Here is a 20,592-nt window from a genome sequence, read left to right as displayed (position 1 = left end):
TAGTTTTTTTTCTTTTGCTACTTTTAAGATTACCTTTAAAAATTTTTTTAATTACTATGTGTTGATGTGGATCTCCTTGGGTTTATCTTGTTTGGGGTTCTCTGGGTTTCCTGGACCTGGATATTTATTTCCTTATATTATATTTTCAGCTTCAAATATGTTTTGACACTTTATCTATCCTGCTTCTGGGACCTCATGATGTGAATGTTTTTCACTTGAAGTTGTTACAGAGGATGTTCACATCTCCTATTTTTAAAAAACCTTTTTTTCATTTTGCTGTTCAGCTTGGTTACTTTCCACTACCCTCTCTTCCAGATCACTGATCTGTTCTTCTGCATCCTCGAATCTGCTCTTGATGTCTTCTAGTGTATTTTTCACTTCAGTTCTTGCTTTCTCCAGCTCTGACAGGCCTTTTTTTAATGTTTTCTGTCTCGTTTTGAAGTTCTCACTGAGTTCATCCACTCTTCTCACAAACTACAGTGAGCATCTTTATGACCATTACTCTGAACTTTTATCAGGTAGGTTGCTTATCTCCATTTCATTTAGTTCTTTTTCTGAAGTGTTTGTCCTTTTCTTTCATGTGGAACATATTCCTCTGTCTCCCCATTTGTCTCACTGTCTGTGTTTGTTTCTGTATTAGATAGGTCAGCTGTGTCTCCTAGTCTTGAAAGTAGTTGCCTTATGTAGAAGGTATTCTGTGGGGCCCAGTGGCAATCTCTCCTGGTCACCAGAAATAGGGGTCCAGGGGTGTTCCCTGTGTGAGTTGCATGAACTTCCTGTTGTAAATGGGCCACAACTGCTGCACATGTGCTGGTGGGTGAGTTTGGCCCTCAGCCCAACCATGACTACTGTAGGTGTCCTAGTAGGCAGGGCTGTCCCCTGGCATGGCTGGCTGAGAAGACGTAGCTGCTGCAGGGGTGCTGGTGCGCAGGGTTACTCCTCCTTCCCCCAGGACAGGAGTAGCTTTGGAGGGGTGCCCATTCTGCTGGGGCTGTCCCTTGTGTGTAGTAGGGCAGTAGTTGCATTAGGGGAGTACTGGTACTAACCAAGGCTGCCCACTGGGTGTGGCAGGGTAGGAGCTGCTTTGGAGGGACACCTGCCAGAGCAGGTGCATAGAGGTATGGGGGGTAAGGTGAGTAGTGCCAGCAAGGTAGATAAAGAGTGTCAGAACTGGCTCCTCTAAGCATCTGGCCAAATAGGCTGAAAGAGGGCAAGTAAAATGGCACCCACCAGCACTTCTGTTCCAGGAGAAAGCTCCTACAGATCCCTGCGCCTTTGGTACACGCCCTAAAATTAGTCAATAAATTTCCTTCATGTATAACCCAGGTGCTTTTCAAACTGCTGCTTCTATGCTGGGTCTCTGACCAACTGATATAGGGTCCTGGCCCTCTAAGAGTGGATCTTGGTTTCCTACAGTCCTCTGACTCTCCCAGAGATAAGCCCCATTGGTTTTTAAAAGCTTGTTTTCCTGTTGCAGGTCCTCAGGGCCAGAGATGCCCAATTTGGGGCTTGATCCTCTTGCTCCACAAGGAGGACCTCTTCACCTATGAAATTCCTCCTGCTTGTCAGTCAACATACCAGGGGATTTGGTTCCTGACCACCTCTCTGCCCCACCTGTCCTTCTTGAAGAGACTTTAGCTGTGGGCAATCAATTCTGCTAGTCTTCAGGTCATTTTCAGAGTTAATTGCACTATATGTAGTTGTTGTCTTAGTGTGTATGTTGGAGGTGGTGAGTTCAGGATCCTCCTACCATGCCTGCTCTCTTCCTCCCAACTGTCTTTTTGTTGAGGGACTGTTTGCCCAATATGACCTTATCTGTATGTTTTGATTTTAATCCTAATCCCTCTCATTATGCCTTTAAAGTGGTGGAAAGAAATAGGAAAAGTGGATAAAATACAAAGAAGTATTTTTGCTACCATCACATAATCTTTGGAAATTTTTGTGGAAAAGAAGATAGAACCTTATGGATAAATTAGAAAAAAATCCATTAATCAGAAGATTCAAATTTTATGAGTATTCTAACTTTATCAAAAGCATTTGATATAAAGTAGTAAAACCTAATGAATTTAAGTTATGTATTTTCTCACCTTTTCTTACTTTTGATTCAGGAGATTGGTGCTCTTTGACTTCATGCAATTCATTCACCAATTATCTATGTGTACCTGTTAGGTACTGGGCACTATTTTAGAAGCCAAAGATACTGTAGGGAACAAAATAGAGAAATATCCTTGCCTTCATGGAGCATATCTTCTAGTCAGGAGGAAGATAAGAAAGATACTCAGTAAAATATATATTATTTTAGATGGTGATAAGTGCTAAGGAGAAAAAATAAAACAGAGAAAAGAGGTAAGGGATGTCCAGAGAGAAGAGTAATATTATAATATTAGATAGGGTGGCAGTGAAGGCTTTCCTGAGGAGGTGATAGTTGAGTGAAGTTGTAGAAAAGCAGAGAGAGCAAATCACAAGGCTATTTGGGAGAAGAATGTTCTAGGCACAGGTAACAGCAAGTGCAGAAGCCCTGAACTTGGCTTGTTTGAAGAACAGCAGGAAGGCCAGCAGGGCTGGCGTGGAGTGAGAATGGGGTGTAGAGTCGTAGAAGTTGAGGCCAGACAGGATCTTTCAGACTTTGTAAGGGTTTGGGGTTTTAGACCATTGTGAAGTTTTAGGCAAAGGAGTGAGATGTTCCAACTACTTTTTTAATAGAATGAAAGTGGGTAAGAGTGAAAACAGAGTGGATATCTAGAGGACTGGATTTTGATTTTATAATAATCCCATTATCTATTCTGAAATATGCATACCCTCATGAACCAAGAATTTGTTGGTAATGTATAAAAAAAGTACTTGTCATGATCAAGGTTTATTATTAGTAACAAGTTATCAAATAATAAAAAAATTAAACACTAAATGGAATAAGTTTTAAAACCTTGGCTCAAGAGTAATCATCAAAGAAATTTTATATAAATGAATGATTATATTTATGGACACAAATGCAAATATGATTCTAATTAATATCCTGTGTTTGTAGAAACTTACCCTTTTTTACAAAATATGACTTAGCAAAAGGAAATTTCAGACATTTACTACTAGTTCATCCTCTGAAAGAGTAATCCCTTTCTGTGTTAATCTAGTCTAAAAATTCCAACTAGGAATATCTTTGACAAGAAACAGAATAAAAACTAGCTTTCTTTTCTTTTACTTAAGAAACTCAACCTTCGCATTAGTCCTATTTCCCAGAAAAGTCTTTATTTGCATTGCAACTGCTTGTGTTTTCTTAGAATTATTTTAACTGCATTGCACTGCCATTGTACTCAATTCATTTTATTTTTGTAATTACTGCTTAGAAAACTTTAACATTATTACCCCCAAAGCTAGTGCCTGAAAACAAACTGTGGTTTCAGTATATACTCCTAGCATGGGGCTTAGCACATTTTTAGATTTGCAGAGATCCCCTATATAGTGCTTCTAACCAAAGAGTCATTTGAATATTAAGGTCCACAATAAACCTATTGATGCTGTTAAGCTAAGACTGATGTGGGAACTCTGATAGAACCACTTGATGCCTTCTAGAAGATTCTTATCAGTGGTCTGAGGTCAGAAAGGCCTTCTCTGAATACCTCACAAAAATATCTTTCATTATTTGTTTATCAGCATATATTTATTGAATACCTACTATGTGCAAGCTTCTGTGGGAGGATACAGGTATTCAATCATCAAAAGAAATAGCCTAGTAAATGTGTGAATCTTTTCTACTAATAACAACTTCACCCTCTGTCCTTAGCCGTGACTTCATAAATTAAAAATGAATCCTAGTCACATAAACCTCTATAAATACAGAATGTTACCTTTTCCAAATTGGTCCCAGATTTGAGAATCACTGTCTTGTTTCCTCCTCAGTCTTCAAATAGACAAGGATCTATTGTCCCTTATCCTTCCACTTCTTTTGCTTACCTAAACTTCTTAAACATTTATTTCATCTTGTCCTATCATAGGCTGATTCTCTCTGATTAGACAAGCTTATTTGTTTGACACAAACCCAGTATTCCAGTCTTTGAGGAATTTCTCCTTCAATTCTAAGAGGGATTACCACCTGTGTCCGCTTGATTATGTTTCCTTGGATACCAGAAAAAAAATTCAAGCTTTTTGCCTAAACTGGGTTTAAGGTCTGAATTAGCGAAAGTGTGGAATTTTCCTAAGTTCTCATAGCCTTGTTCAAGGCCCTTCTCCTTTGAAGGCCCTCAGAACCCCTGTGATGCCCCTGGACTCCCTGTGGTCTCCTCAGGATGACTTGATGGTGCCCTCTCTCCCCAGAACAATCTGACCTTTCCTCCTTCAATCCTCTGACTAGAATTTTATAGGATAGATTTTTGAACAAACAAATCCTTGTGGATCACCTCAAACCACATTAAGTCACAGCACTCCACCTTTGAGGTGGCTGCCTCATAGATTTATAATCATAGCACATTTTAGAACTAGAAAGAACCTTAGAGCTTTTCTCTTTTTGTTTTTTTAGTTAGCATGATCTTTGCTTAAAAGAAACCTTATTTGGAAATCCAGTATATAAAACAATAAGAGTAGAGCTGTGCTAGAATGAGAGGCAGTGGGTCCCCACTGTCCTCCAACTTCTCACCTTCCACATCCCCAGAGCAGCCTGGAGACACCATGGAAACACTCTCCCCTGGCACCTCTGAAAACTGCCTGATTTTCTAGCTGAGGATTGCTGAGAGAGATCCCATTTTGTACTTCCTCCTGCCTCTTGGAGATCTTATCTCTGTTCTCACAAATTTGAGACTGCTATTTACCTGCAACAAAATCTACTTGGAGGGTGGTGAGGTGCCAACCCCCTGGCGGTCACACCTTAATAACACTTCACCATAGTGAGTGTCATGAGGCTAGGTTTGATGGATAAGAGGCCTTGAAACTATTCCAGGAGTCTGCACACAGTGCTAAGTTTTCTCTTATTGCAACATTACACTCTCAAAAATATTTAGCAAAAATAGGGACTTGTAAAAATGTTCTTTCCAGTGACTGCGGTGAGAAAGCACTTCCCTGTGAGCTTGCAAAGACACAAAAAATTTCTCATTCTCACTTCAGTTTTGACCAGCTAAATCCAGCTGAATTTACTTTCATTATCAATTGTCTTTGTCCTCAGAAGAATCTAAGCCCATTTTCATTACTTTAATGGAAGTGGAGGGAGAACTGGCATGAAGCTGATCGAGGTGATCATTTTTGGAAAGGTCCATGATAGAGAAGAACACATTGTTTCATTTATGTGGCCCACATGGCAATTTAGGACAGATAGAAAGTAATCAGGAATGCTTGATATAGAAAAACTTAATTGAGTATAGGCTCTGATTTAAAAATGAAACCTCATGTTTAATGGCGAGGGAAGAGGAGGGGAACAACTGGAGGACTCCTTTGTATTTTATTGCTGGCAATTAGATCTTGCCATCCTATTAGGCCACACCCTTTCAGGGAGACAATGGGATATAGAGGAAAGCTTGTGGGTTTTCAAGTGCTTCGTTCTTTTTTTGTCATTAATTTATGCTTTCCCCTCCTTTCTTGATATTTTTTTAGGCTCCTACAATGTGCTTGGTGTCCTTAGCTGCTGGGGACACAACACTAAATTGCACAGTATGGTGCTTAGGGCCCTGGGGGATTCAAGTTCCATCTTTACCATTTACTACCTGGCAACCTTGGGCAAATCACTTAATTTCTCTGAACTTCAGTTTCATGTTTTGTTAAATGGGAGCACTGATAATTCCTCACATAGTAGCACAAGTAAATGATATAGCACGTGCAGATTACCTCCACAGAGTACCTGGTAGTAGTAGGGGCTTAAAAAATGGGAGCCTACTATAGATTCCCATCTTTATTGTCATTAGAACCTGGTATTTAGGCTCATCTTCCCACATTCTGTGAGGAATTCTCTGCGGTTTTGGCATCTGGCTCTTACTTTCTTTCTGTCTCAGAGTAAGTACCTTGTGAACATTCCCCTTCAGCCATCCATAGACCAACAATTCCTCCATTCCAGAAATCCTGAATTCTCAAAACTCCTTCCACATTCCAGCTTCTGTCCTCCAACCTTTCTAAATTCACCCTCCCACTTAATGGGCTCTTCAAGTCCTTTGGGGCTCTCTGGTCTCTGGATCTCATCTTAGCTTCCCAAACTTCACCCACACCCCTCCCTTTACCCCATTCCTTCTATCCACACCAGCTTCATTTCCTTCATGTGCCTCCTGCACACCACAGCCAAAAATTCACTGCCACAGTCTCACCAGGACACTATCTATCCACCCATCCCATCGGCCATGGCAGCCTATAACTCTGAAACCAGTCCACTGCTTTTCTTTCTCATGCCTTCAGTTTACCTGTTGTTGCTGGGGAAAACCTCTCAACTGTGCTGATATTCATCTCATTCAAGTTATATTTCCAGTTGTATTGTCCCCTCAATACTGCCCTTTATAGAAAGGGAGTCTTTAACAAATCTTAGTTGGTTTGATTTTCCTTACCCCTTATAGCAACTGCTCTAGCATAAAACATTTACTGGTCTCCTTAGACCCACATCTCAATGCTCCTCCTGAAACCACACCCCCACCACCATCCAAAAGTCATTTGTACATCCTTTCCCACGGTCCAGCTGTCCCAGAAGATGTATTCTTACTCTTGTCCAAGACTTAACTTGTGCCCTTGATCCTCTCCCTCCCACTTTCTCCAGACCTGCCTGAGGCAGTCACTTCTTCTCCTGTTTGTCTCTGCCTCTTCACTGGTTCTTCCTCATTAACCTTCAAACATGTTGAAGTCAGCAGATTTTAGGAAAGATTTCTTCTGCTCCATTCTCTTCTCTGGCCACCACCCTGTTTCTCTCTTCTACTTCACTGCCAGATTTCTTGGTGGTCTGTTTATCCTCATTACTTATATTTTCTCATTTATTATGTGAAGTGTTACTACAATTGGTCTTTTGCTTCCACCACTGTTCTCTCTTGGGATCCCCAAGGACCTCCTAAATGACAATGCTAATGGTTTCTTTATGTTCGCATCCTTCTTGACTTCTCTTTGGTTTTTGACACTGCTGACTTTTTGTTTTTTGAAATTTTCTCCTCCTGTGGCCAATCTGATCATTTCTCTTAGTTTTCCCCCCAGATCTCTGAGGACTCTGTCCCAGTTTCCACTAGTGATTACTTTTCTGCCCATTCTTTAAATACTGGTGATGCTCCCCAAGTTCCCTTGCTCAGCCCTTTTTTCTTTACTTTCTATTTTCTCTTCAGATGATCTCACCCATACCCATGATTTCAATTCTGACATATAGATTGATGATTTTTAAATCTGCAAGTCCATTTCCTAATCCCTCTCCTAAACTCTGCTCCCTCTGGTAGCAGCTCTCTGGATAGGTTGCAGACCCTTCATAATCAGTGGGGCTCTCTTGTCCTTCCATAATCTAACTGTTCAATCCCTACCACTTCCCAGATTTAATGTTAGATACTTTCAGTAATTTCCATGGTGAAAGTAAGACTTTTGTGGAATTTTTCTTTCTCCTTCACCTCCATTACAAGTAACTAGTGATAAAGCAAAAATCACTAATTAATATTATAAGCAGTTTCCTTCCTTGAACCTTTTCAAAAATTCAATTGACACCCAAAGAGCTAAAATTATCAATGTGGAAAAGGTCTTAATCTCCAGGTTTACCCTGAGTTAAAGAGATGAAACAAAGAAATAGCCCCAAGCAGTGAGAAACCTGGTACCTGGTCAGAATTTGCCTTACGTCTTGTCACATGCAACAGGAGAGAAAATTTCCAGTGTCATTTAAGTTAGTTTTTAATATCTTTGGAATACGGTTGTGTAGGTAAAGTCCAAAGCTATTTACCAAAGATGTCGAATTGCCTTATTTTATTTTGTTTTGTTTTAAATTGAAAAAATGAAAACCAACCGGGACTTCCTGGTCAGCAGGGGGAGCACTGATACTTTGCTCTGGGAAGATTTTCACCTAGGCAACAGCTATCTTTAATAGAGACCACATCCTAGCAACACGGAGGAAAACAACTATACGATCAATAAATTTACTCCCTCGTGGTTGCAATTTTTAAAAATAGCTTTTTTGCCTTTGTAATTCAATAGTGTTTGCTTAGGAAGATGTCATCTGCTGTCTTTTCATCTTCCCTGCCTTGCCTTTCAGTCTCATTCTAATTAGAGAGAGAGGTGTTTATTTAATCCAGGATATAGGGTTTAAAATGGGTCACAGAGGCTTGTGTTACAGCACCTGGTCACTACTGAGGCTAGGTCTGTGACACAGAAGCAGAGGCACTGATTTGCTTATTGTGCTTAACCTGGTCAGAACAGTGAAAAAAATCAGTCAAACCAGATTTCTGTCTAAAATGACCTTTTGTTTGAGTGAATTGATTCAAAGAGATCAAAATGGGGACATGGTGGAATGTCCAGACTTAGATTCCCAGACTTAGCTGGACTGGAGCCTGTCAAGCAAGGTGGAGGCCTTGTGAAAATGAGGAGTTGGAGACCAGCTTCTCATCTGGATTCTGCTCTGTGATCATTGATAAAACATTTAACTTTAACTCTTGTACCATGATCTCTCCTTTTATTAGCATCGTACACATTAAAGAAGAAATGATATAATAGATTTGCAAACACCTTGAAAGATTGGAAAATATCTGTATAATAATTTGCACAAAGGACCTAGTTTGGTTCATATATGTCTCTCTGCATATAGGCTACAGATGCATATATACCATATGTACATACATATATATGTGTGTGTATGTGCCTAATAAATACATCTATATAATGTTACAGGTATGAAATCTCCCTCTTTTTTCCCTCCCTCTCTATGTGTGTGTGTGTGTGTGTATGTATATATATATATATGTATATATATGGCTTCATATATTGAAATCTATATGCATGGAGGGGATAAACATGTAAAGACAATCTTTTCTGAAAGTATCATACTGTCTGTAATAATTAGTCCACTCACTCACTGAGAATAATAATAGCTTACAGACAGAAGAATAAAGAATCCAAGATTCTATGGACCATTACTTCCTAAAATTCTTATTTGGTGAGAAAAAGTTTATATCTATTTCTCATGCACATTTTGTAAGGAAAGAAATAGAGATGATGCTTTCCCTAAAGCATTGTGGTTGCATTCATATACCCCATCCTCATCTAATAATAACCTGATTAAACCCTTTGCCAGTTCACTTTTCCCTTCAAGGGTCAACTGTATATAACTCAGTAAGACTGTATAGATAAAATCCAGTCCTCTCTGGATGGGATTTTTAATATCATAATATGGAATCTGTCTCTTATTTTAAGTGGATATACTATTGGTAGCTAACATAATATAACCCAAACTTAAATGCCAACTTTAACATTTTATTTTGGAAAGTGATTTTTTCAAAATGCTTTACTTTGCCTTCTTAAGCAAAATGTTCTGAACGTAATTTGGCCTTTGCTTGATGACTCACTTTCATCATCAGTCACTGTCCAAAGCTATAATACCGCCATGCCCTCGGGAACATTTGAGGTCCTCAGGGCTCTTAGTCCAGTGCTAAATGGCTTCAGGCAGCTGTGCATTTAGAGTTCTTCTGTCTTCCCACCCTGTCATTTGTCACTTCTCTGCTACTGTCAGTGTGTCCTGACTCCCTGCTTCTCATATGTTGCCTTCACTTTGTGCTCACCTGCTAGATGAGGGCCTGAGAGGGGCTCCGGCCATTGCCGAACTGCAGACGCAGATCTGGGAGCAGCTTGTACCTTTATGCAGAGCCCTGGCCCGGAGGTATTCAGGCCTTCTGCCTCCAGATCCCCAGCCCGGCTCGAGGTGGGAGCTTAGAGAGCTGCAAGCCTGACTTGGATATAGAGACACCACTGGCAAGCCCTGCAGTGTGGTCCAGCATCTCCTTGGCAGCCGGGCACTCAGCCTTCTCCCAGAGGCCTGGCTATCTGAGTCATCAGGAGGCTCTGACTAACTCCTCATCTGCATAGGGTCCTGAGCTACTGAGAACTGCTATAAATGAGTCATGAAATCTGACCAGCATTTTATTTTTGTTTTTGTTTTTCTGTAAATGGGACCAAATTACTTTGTTTCTAGTCAAAATGTCTGGGTTTTTATAGCTTCCTTTCCTGCTCTCTTGGGACCAGCTAGCTACCCCAGAGACAAACTACCCCATAATTAGAATCTTTGTCCACCACCTGTGCTAGGAGTTGTGCCTCTTTCTCTAGCTGAGTAGCCCACCTGCACCCACGCACACAGATACCCACAAGCGCAGAGGCGGAAGCCGGCAACTGCTGCTGCTTCTCCCGCAGGCCGACCTGCATGCTGACTTCGACTAACCGCAGGGATGGTTTTGACTTTACTTACTCTGGTTCCTTCCTCATTCCTAAGGTCTCACACTGATAACAGGGAGCTGGCTCTTGAGGGGTTCAAGATTATGAAGGAAACCAGAATGTCACCCCCAAATATGCCACTTTGACCAGGAGGATTATTTTGAGGTAAAGGCGCTTGAAAACAGCAAGTGCAAGAAGGGTGCTTTGACCTCCCCTTTTCTCTCTAAAAGCAGGAGATAAAAGATCCCGTTTGAAAATTGTCCTTCCTGTACTGGGAGGAAAGAAATATTCTTGCCACCAGAAGTAGTGAGTTAAGGCTGAGAGAATTCTGTATCAGCAGACGTTGTTAAAATGACTCTTTTCTTCCTTTAACCTCCCCATATTTTTTAGTTATTTTTCCACCATTGCCTCTCTTTGATCAACCTCATTTAAGAGCATTTAGGTTTTGCCACTCCTCTGGGTCTTCATTTCTTTATGAAGGCTCCCATGTCATGTAAAATTATATGAAATAAAGCTTGAATGGTTTTTCTCCTGTCAGTCTCTCTTATGTCAGTGTAATTCTTAGACCCAGATGGAGACCTGAAGAGGGTTGAGGTCAAGTTTTGCCTCCTTTACAATTACCTCTGGAAAATGATAACTTTGCCTCTGGAAAAGTAGTCAGAGCTTTCTGTTGTTCTCTCCTTTAAAATGCCTAGTAAAACTCTAGATGCAGAGAGTTGTACATCAGGCACATATAGATGAAATCCCATTTTCTGAGGCAGATGTGATGTAATCCAGGATATTGGCAGCAACCACCAGTGGATTTCTCAGCAGTTAGTTGCCGTGAAATTACCAAAGGTAAGTGTTGCTATCCAACATTCATAATAGCCAGACCCCACCTATGCAGTGTGCAATGATTTTTAAACTGTCAATAATGAGATCCTGGAGGCTGTAAAAGTCAAAATAACTTCCTGTTTCTCTCTCTCCAGTGCAATTTTTTCCCCTGGGTGTTACGTAATGGACTTTGTGGGAACTGCTGGTTATGGTGGTAAAAATCTACTTCCAAGTAAGAGAGTAAAAAGTTGAAATCAGTAAAACCAGTTACATGTCCTTGAAAATGATGCCATTTTGTCTAAACAAACAAATGTGTTGTATATGAAGAAACAAAATCATTTGAAAAAATGTTCATGGTGTATTATTAGCAGTTGTTTTGTATGGTGATGACAGAATGCTTTGAAAAGTATTAACTGGCTGTAGAGAGGTATAATTTACATACAATAAAAGACACTCATTTTAAGTAAACAGTTTTATAAATTTTGACAGTGTATATATATTTTTATCACCATCACAATCAAAACAAACATTTGCAGCTCCCTCCAAAAGTGTTCTCATGCCCCTTTTAATCAATTCCACCTCCCCTAACCTCCAAGCAACCATTGATCTGCTTTTTTGAATTTTCTTCCTTTTGCTTATCCATGTATTGTAATATTCTCAAGTGGCTATATATCTCTTTTTTTAAGTAAAAAAGAAAAATTTAAAAAATTTAACTATGCTAAAAACAGGAAAGAAATGCAAAAAATTAATCTGTGAGATAGTTATTTCAAAATTGAATTATGTTTCTCCCCCTATAACATATGCAGCAAATGTTGGGATTTCTATTTTCCTGCTTTGTCCCCTGATTCTAAAGGACCACCCCTCTATCCTTCAATCCACCCACACTTTAGTCATTCAGCTGACCCAAAGTTGCTCAGACCAACCCTGCCCCCAGAGTAGGCAGTTCCCTACCCCCATCATGAATTAGTGACCTCTAGGGGTTATAGCAATCTTCTCACCCAAAATGGAAAAAAAGGAGACAGCCCCTTTTCAGAGGGTTGTAAATATTGGTATCAAATTATTGTTTAGGACATTTAAATTATTCCTTTTTCTTCAAATAATTTGACATACCTCCTAGCCATAGAGTGATAATTAAACATAGTGGAAGCTTAACACAGTCCAAATATATCAAAAAGATTGCCTTCTGTGGGTAACTCTCCTGCCAAGCCACTGGAAACATTCTGAGACTAAAGGAAATGAAGAAAAACAGTGGCAAATGGAATAGACAGGATCTGGGATTAGGCTAGGATGCTGTAGACCTAGGAAGCTGGTGTCTTCCCTGTCTACAGAGCTTATGAAGGAGATCCTAGACTAGATACCTAGTACATAAAGTGCTTCCATTAAAGCCAAAATAAATTATCAAATATTTATTGAACACCTGCTTGGCTAATACTCAGTACAAAGTCTTCCTTTGTATTGAAGCACCATGTACACTTCAGATTATGTAGCCTAGAAACCCTGATCAGAACACACAATTTTATTTAGCTAACATTGCCATAAGGGATATAACATGCTGCCTGCTTATCTTATATAAGAACTTTATATATATTATTTTTCTCAGTTTTCTCCGAAATAATACTAATTCAAATAAACAGACGAGGAAATCAAGGCTTTGAGAGTTTTAAGTAAATTGACTGAGGCTGCATGGAAAGCAGCAGAACTGGAATTTAAACTTCCAAAGGGCTTCATGCCTGTTTACTCTGCAAATAATGGCAGTTGTGCCCTTTAGTCTGTTTGTTAATGTTGTACTGGAAGCATTTGCAAAGAATTCTCATGGATGTTGGTAAGACTGTGCATGTACACCCTCTTCCCTGAAAATATGTCTTCCATTAATTTCCTCTTTTTTCTTCAAGTGTAAAATAAAGTTTAAAAAAATGACTGTCTTTAATTTATTTGTCTATTTGTTATCAAGAAAGTGCTATCACCATGGAGAAAGGGAACAATTCAAATAAATGGCATTCTCAGTTCCTTTATTTATACCAATCTGTTAGACTGATATCTTCATGGGATTAAGTCATTGTTAGAATGTGTTATAGAGAGAGCATTTGCTTTTCCCTCAACCTCTGAATTAAAAAGATTAATTAATATAGTTAATATTTATTTTTGTGATAGTTTACAATGGAAGATGGGGAAATTTTTTATATGCTGGGCCCTAAGTATTTTTACATAGATTATTGTATCCTTATTATTAACATTCTTTTCAGTTTAGAAAATGGCTCCAAGAGGTTAAATAATTTGTTCAAGGTCACACACTGGTAATTGCTCAAGGTCAACAAAACCAGATTTCAAATCTAGGCTGCTGTGATTTCAGAACTGTTTACTATACAGTGCTCATTCCCAAATTCAGCTGGGCTCTCCTGGAGTGGCATACTGAATTAATATTCAAGTAATGCTAATTTCCTTTAAAGAGCTTTGCAAAAAATGTAGAAAAAAACAACAACAAATACCAAGCAATATTAGAAATAAAAGAGTCAAGTGGAAAGAAGAAAAGAGAGGTCAGTTCACAAGGGAAAGAAAGTGAAACGGAGTTAGGGACAGCAGGACTCTTGATCTTTAAACCCTGTCTGCCCATGGCAGGGAGTTGTGTTGATGTTTTAAAGGGGATTTGGCAGAGACTCACCTGGCATGGGCCACTGCCTGTAGAGTGGGGAGAGTTTGTAATTGTTTGGCTGCTGTGTGGCTTGTGAAAGTCTTTTGTAAAGAGAAGTGTTCCAAAGCCTGGGAAGAATGAGTCTAAGGGTTGGGCTTTTAAAGTGATTAACTGGAAAGATCTTTATTCATTTGAATGTATAAGTGCTGGCAAGATGGATAAGATATCATTTTAATTCCCTTTTGGTGCTGCCACATATAGGCCTTGTCACTTAAGGTTATAAAAACTGATCTGGATGGAGCATGATTTGAATGAGGTCAGAGTCATATAGGTCACAAAGGCTGTCTGTTTACAGTAGAGGACATCTTTTCCACCCTATGGTGATCAGCTAGCTACATGGCAGGATGCCAACAACAAAGGAATCTGAGTAAGAGAAAATGTGCAAATCCATTGCCATTCTTAGGCAAAGGCTCGCAGATATCCTTCCAATGTTTAATAATAGTGTCTTTTATGGTATGTGAGCAAATATTTATTGAGCACCTGCTATATGCTGGATTCCCTTTATGGAAATAATTATAGTTATTATTGATTTAGGCATGAAATCCTAATAGCTTTTCTTTTTTTGAAATGTCTCTCACATTGATCTTTCCTGATTAATACCTTATATCATGACCTCATATCTCACCTCAGGATTACTGTGAAAGCCTCCTAAAAGAGAATAAAATAGAAAAGAATAAATTGTTTTGTAGCTGAAGGGACATGGTTTAGTCCAAATGAATTATGAGCCTCAGACCTTAGCTGGGACTAACTTCCCTTAGCACATTGCTTTTATCATGGTGTTGATCTATCATCTCATGAATACTCAGAGTTTGCCCACTGAGTTTAGTTCATAGATGGGCTTTAAGGTCCCACCTTGCTTTGTGGTCCCAGTCTACCTGTCCAATCTCATTTTTCTCAAGTTCCCAAAGCACATCCTCTCCTTAAGAAATCCTAATGCCTTACAGTGTCTCCTCCTTGTATGGTACTCAGGTCTTCCTCTGAGACTTTGCTCATGCTGTTCCTTTATCCTGGAATGTCTCTCCTCCCCTTGCCAGCTGTCTAAATTCCACCTATCCTTGAAGAGCCCTTGATTTCTGTCTCTTCAGTGAGGCCTTCATGGCTATTCCAGTCTTCATTAATCATCTCTCTCTGAACTGATAGTGAAATTATAATGCATCCCACAATTTAGTGCTTGATTATAGAATTCCAGGATTGAAAAGAACTTTTAAGATCTTCCAGTTGTACCTCCCAACCTATCCGTGAATCCCCTCTACCACAGCCTTCCCAATGAACTGTTGCTTTTCACTCAAACACATATTTAGGCAGATCTGCCATCTTTACATTCATTCATTCATGCAACTGGTATTTACTGAGCACCCAGTGTTCCAGACATTGCATTGGGAACTGGGAATTCAACAGCAAATAAGAAGCAAAATCCATGTTCCATCATGAAGATAATATACAGTGATAAATGCTAAAAGGAAATAAAATAGAGTGTTGTGTCAGTGACTAGAGATGCTATCTTAGGTAGGGTGACCAGAAGAGGTCTCTCATATAAGAAATTACTTTAATGCTGAGGGTCTTAATGATGATGAGAGGCCCCATGTGCACACCTGGGAGAAAAGTTTTTCAGTCAGCACGTATAGCAAATGCATGACTTTGGGAAGGGGGTGCTGGGTTTGGTGATTTTGAGGAACTGGGAGAAAGGCAGTAAGTGAGGTATAGTGAGAAGGTTTGGAGAGTGGCTGAAGAGGCAGCCCAGGGTAGGTTCTGTAGAGCTCATAGGCCATAGCAAGAGGTTTGGACAATAGAGTTTCTATTTAATTTGAGCTGAAATGTGGCTTACTCTATTTTTCCATTCCCTTATTCTAGCTTTGCCTATAGATATCATATAGAACAAATGTAAACCCTCCTCTACAGAATAATCCTCTACATATTGTCCCCAGTGAGCCCTGTCAGGGACAGACATTTCCATTTCTTTCTACTGTTTCTTCTGCTGTTCCAGGAGCCATCAGTATTCTGGCCAATTTCTTCTACACATCCTCCACTCTCATATTCCTCATAAAGGTGGTACCTTAGGCCACTCACACAAGATAGACCATATCTATTTCCTTGCTTTTTCTCATATATGTTCTATTCATACATCTCAAGATTGTATTAGCTTCTTTTTTTCTCTTTTTTTTAGCCAATCACACTGTTTGGTCATACTGAGTTTTCTGCCAAAATCCCTGGATAATTCTCTATCATTCTGCAGCTAAACTGTCTTTCTCCTCAACCTATACCTCTGTGATGGCCATTGTGGATTTTTGTTGGTGGTGGCTTTTTTTTAAATTCAAGGACAGAGTCTTACATTTATCCTTATTATATTTAGTATTATTTGATTTAACCATTGCATCAACCTTTCAAGATCCCTTAGGATGCAATTTCATTGTCTACTGGGTTCTTGCTATTCCTCTTACCTGTTTATCATATACAAATTTAATAAATGTATTTTCTGAATACTCACCAAAGTTATCTAAAAATGTTTATTGGACAGGACTAAGGACATACTCAAATATAAGATTTGTCAGGGCAGAGACTGTCTGTCTTGTTCATTGTTGTTTCTTTTGCTCATCACAGATTACATTTGATGGATTAAATTGGAAAAAGTGTGTGAGCTCTTTGGTATGACACCAAGCACCTCTTTTCAATTTGACACAAACCCACTTTTACCACCCTTGAATGGTGCATAAATTAATTGGACTTTTCTCACATTCACCCAATGCTGTTATCTTGACTGTGAGGATATCAATAAAGACCTTTGTTTTAGTGCTGCCCAAGGTTACTATACCTGCTACAATTCCATGATTTGTCAGTCTTGTAACTCTTGTCAAAAAAGGAAAAGAGGTTGTCAGAGACACCTGACTCCTAGAGAACCTGGTTCATGCTGACACCTGCAGTATGTCTGGTTGATCATTTTCTAAGTGCTTACAATCTGGCCCTTTAAAGATCCACTGAAGACTCATTCTGAGGATTACATTTGAGACCACTCCTTCCATCCAGTTTTGAAAGTTAAAAGGGTATTTGTTTGTCTTCTGTGTTTCCTCAAAGGTATCTGGTCTTTGAGTAGTTTTCAGTGTCATTTACTGGGCCTGGAAAACATGAAGTCATTGTAGGGAGCTCTGTGCTCTCTCAAAATTGCTTTGCAGAGGTCTTAGTTTAGATCTCCCTGACCATTTTTTTCTATGTTCTTAGTTTTAACATCATTCATATTTACTGAAAAGACAGAAATAAAGAAGACAAAGATTCTTTCTGACATTCACAAGCTACTTTTAGTTCCTGTGTAATCCGGATCAGATATAAGTATAAAACACTTTTTGCTAACTTTAACATTTTTTTCAACAAGTAGCCATTGCAGTTTCATATTATTCTATAGACAGGTTGGTGTCACTGTGTTATTCTTTGGTCATTGACCTTTTATCTTCTATGCTTTGTATGCATCTAAGTTATATATGAGCTTGTCAGAAAGCAAGCTATGTAATTACATTGCTTTTTCCCTTTCTTTTCATGGAGAAATCACATAGAGTTTCATTTTTGATAACTTCTTAACCTCTTGAATGGCATTCTCTTTAAGAATCTTCTGCTTTAGAATCATATTTTCTTCTGTACCTCAATCTCAGACTTTCTAAACTTGAATATATTAAACTTTCCTTTCCCTGATGATCATATAGGGATATTTTCTCCTGGGGCATCATTTCTTTCATTTCACCAATAACTTCTTCCTTGCTTGCAAGCTATAGGTTCAGAGTTGAAATTCCTCTAGTCATTTCATCTACTTTTTGGGAGAAGAAACTGTCAGTGTATTAAGCCAAAAGTTAATCATGAATTATTTTAGCTGAATGAGACCCTTAGTCAATGTCTGAATATTTGAAGCTGTATCATGACTCTTTCTTATGCCTTTCCACCAAGTCCTTCCTATTGCTTCCTGTCGTAGTTTACCATATAATGCTGCAATCTCAAGTTAAATTCCTTTAGAACCCATATTCTGTGTTAGTATGTAAAATACCTGGGATTTTGAGACTGTGAGAATTGTTTATGACCCACCTCTCAATTATTATTTTAATTGAAATGATTTAACACCATGCTCACTGTCATTCTCGTTTCTAATAATGTAGACAAGACTTTTTGCTTGCAAGATATAGATACCTATTCAAACAAACTTATATTAAAAATATGGCATTTAAAGAAAGAACAGAGAGGTATGTCATAGAATATGTGACCAGGGAGAATAGCTGGGCTCCACAAGGAACTCAACTGACTTCTGGCAGTTGGGAATTGATATCACTCTGTGCACCTTTGATCTCGAGGTATGTTTGCACTCTTCACTAGCTTCTGCAGCCCAGCATTCTCTGCTCCATTGTGCACAAGTCAGAAAATGGTGATGTTTTGTCCATTGGACATCACCCTCCAGATCAGGCTCCCAAGCCCTCAGACTAAGTCTTGGTACCCCTCTTTTAAACTCTCTCCTAAATCTGGTTGCCTTGGAATGGGCTATGGGTCATTTTCTTTGGTGTCTCAAGCTCACTCTTTCTAATCATTTTGAACTGGAGAGGAAAGGGTCATTTGATGCTAATAAACTGGGGAAAATATCTTTTCTAAGAAGGATGTCAGAGCACAGTAGAAATGATAAGGAATTCCCATGTTAGAACTGCCATCTTCCACCCTAACTAGAGCCATCACTTTATATTCTGTTTTCTCCACAATTACCTTAAGTAGTTTCCAGCAGATACAATCTTACACTTCTTTGTAAGATACACTCCCATCTTAGGCATGGGTGTTTAAGTCTAGTATTTTAAGCCAGGCTTAGAGCTTAATTTCATTCATTGATATTTCCTATATCCCCTTCTTTCTCCCACAGGGAATCAATAAAGTAAAATCCCCTATCTCAAATGATTCAGTTTCCTTCCAATTATGTTATTACCCTAAAGATACTTCCCCAGTGTCCTTATAGGAATCAGCATGAGTGGGTTGCAGTCCTGGTCATATGCTTGAGAAAGATAACCAATACTAGCTTTCTTTGGTTTATTGTGGCTGCCTCCAAAACCCACCATGGGGAACTACCAACACCAAGATATATTCCTTCTGCCAAGAGTCAGTATTTGATATCCTTTAACTACCAAGGCTGTTCAATTCCTTTTCAGCATTTTTTCCTTCCTGCACATCCTTAATGTACATTTCCACTAGACCAGCATCTTCTTTCTCTTCTTTCTGTCACATTCCTGTACTCTTTAGTCTATGGACTTTGGTTTTGATTCTTCTGTTTTTCAGATTGGTCTGTTGAGCATATGAAACCACTTCTAAAAGGTCTGGGTTTACCTTTTGGGGGAAGCTAATACCTACTGTGTATTTGAGTCCAATAGAATTTCTTTACCTTTGCTGTCTGTTTTTTCCTTCATTCCTCTCTGTACTACTGAACCAAGTTTTGACCCTCTTCACCTTTAAAGTCAGGATCTTGTAGTTATTAGTTTCTTTTAACCTTATTTTGTTGTAATTATTTATGCTCAGATGCTCTCTGCAAAGCTAAAACATATTTTTCAAACATCTTCGTATTATTAAGTATTTAAGTTAGCTAGCTGGTATCTAGCATACCCATAGATTATGCTTACTTCTGACAGGAAGACAAGCTTAGTTTTTTCTCTGCTTTTCATTGAACCAGTATTGTTATATCCCATGATTTTTGGTTGGTATTAAGCCATCAAGGCGTATGTTATCTATATTGCTTCATTTTATTTTATTGGCTCTTGAAATAGAGGTTAAAAGCATAGCCTCACACCTCTGTAACGCTGGGCAAGTTACTGAAACACATAGGCTTCAGTATCCTTGTCACCAAAACGGGGATAATAACAGTCCCTACTGCATAGCATTATTAAGATCAAATAAAGAAAATGTGGGTTGACTGTTTACTACATAGTAAATGTTCAATAAGTGCTACCTCTAATTATTGTTGTGATTACTTTTATTAGATAGTAAGCTTGTTGAAATTAGGAACCATATTTTAAAGTAAGCAATTAGTACTTAATACAAATTTATTATTACTCATTGTATAATAGTAATGTGATAAGAACTTCAGAAAATGAAATACACTGGAATTAAGATGATTAGATTTTATTCTACTTTCTTTATATTAAAGTTCTTTATTTCCTCCAAATTAGTGGGTTGTTTTATTTCTTTCTCCTTATCTGACTTAAGGCAATTTTTTGGAAAAATATTACTCATGTCTAGATTTTCTTTTTGTATTTTCTCACTGGGTGGAAGGATTCAGGTTCAAATTTAACCATTATTTTTAAGTGTCAACTTTGCCAGCCTCTGTGCTAAGTGCTTGAATTTACCTAGATATTATCTCCATGCCATAGATGAGAAAACCAAGGCTGAGAGAGAGTTCACGTGAGTGGCTCAGGATCAGACAGTTAGTAAGTATCAGCTGCAAAAATGACAAATAAGACTTAACCATAAACTGATGAAAAGAACTCTTAAGAGGAATATCACTAAGTAACATGAAGTACAAAGAGAGGGAGAGATTGAGAGGGAGATTTTTTTCTTCATAAAGGGGTCAAGAGGAAAGGCAGGAGTCTTTGTGAAGGGGATGAAATTTATCTAGGAGATGGCTCATCAATCCATGAACAACCTGGAGCTACTCTGGAACAAATATTTTTCTTTTCACTCCTTCCATTCTTACTTTAGTTATAGATAATAATTTATGTTTAGAGCATATAAATGCAAAGCAGATAAATTGCCAC

At 38.7% G+C, this 20,592-nt stretch overlaps 1 protein-coding gene across 2 annotated transcripts in view; it reads left to right on the top strand.

Moving 5' to 3' along the window:
- LOC118914888 (uricase) overlaps positions 1-20,592 on the top strand; it is a 71,912-nt gene that overhangs the window by 9,686 nt on the left and 41,634 nt on the right. The gene's annotated exons all lie outside the window — the stretch shown is intronic.

The sequence above is a fragment of the Manis pentadactyla genome, chromosome 4, assembly GCF_030020395.1.
Source record: "Manis pentadactyla isolate mManPen7 chromosome 4, mManPen7.hap1, whole genome shotgun sequence".
NCBI classification, from domain to species: domain Eukaryota; kingdom Metazoa; phylum Chordata; class Mammalia; order Pholidota; family Manidae; genus Manis; species Manis pentadactyla.
This window is presented reverse-complemented; position numbering and strand designations above follow the sequence as displayed.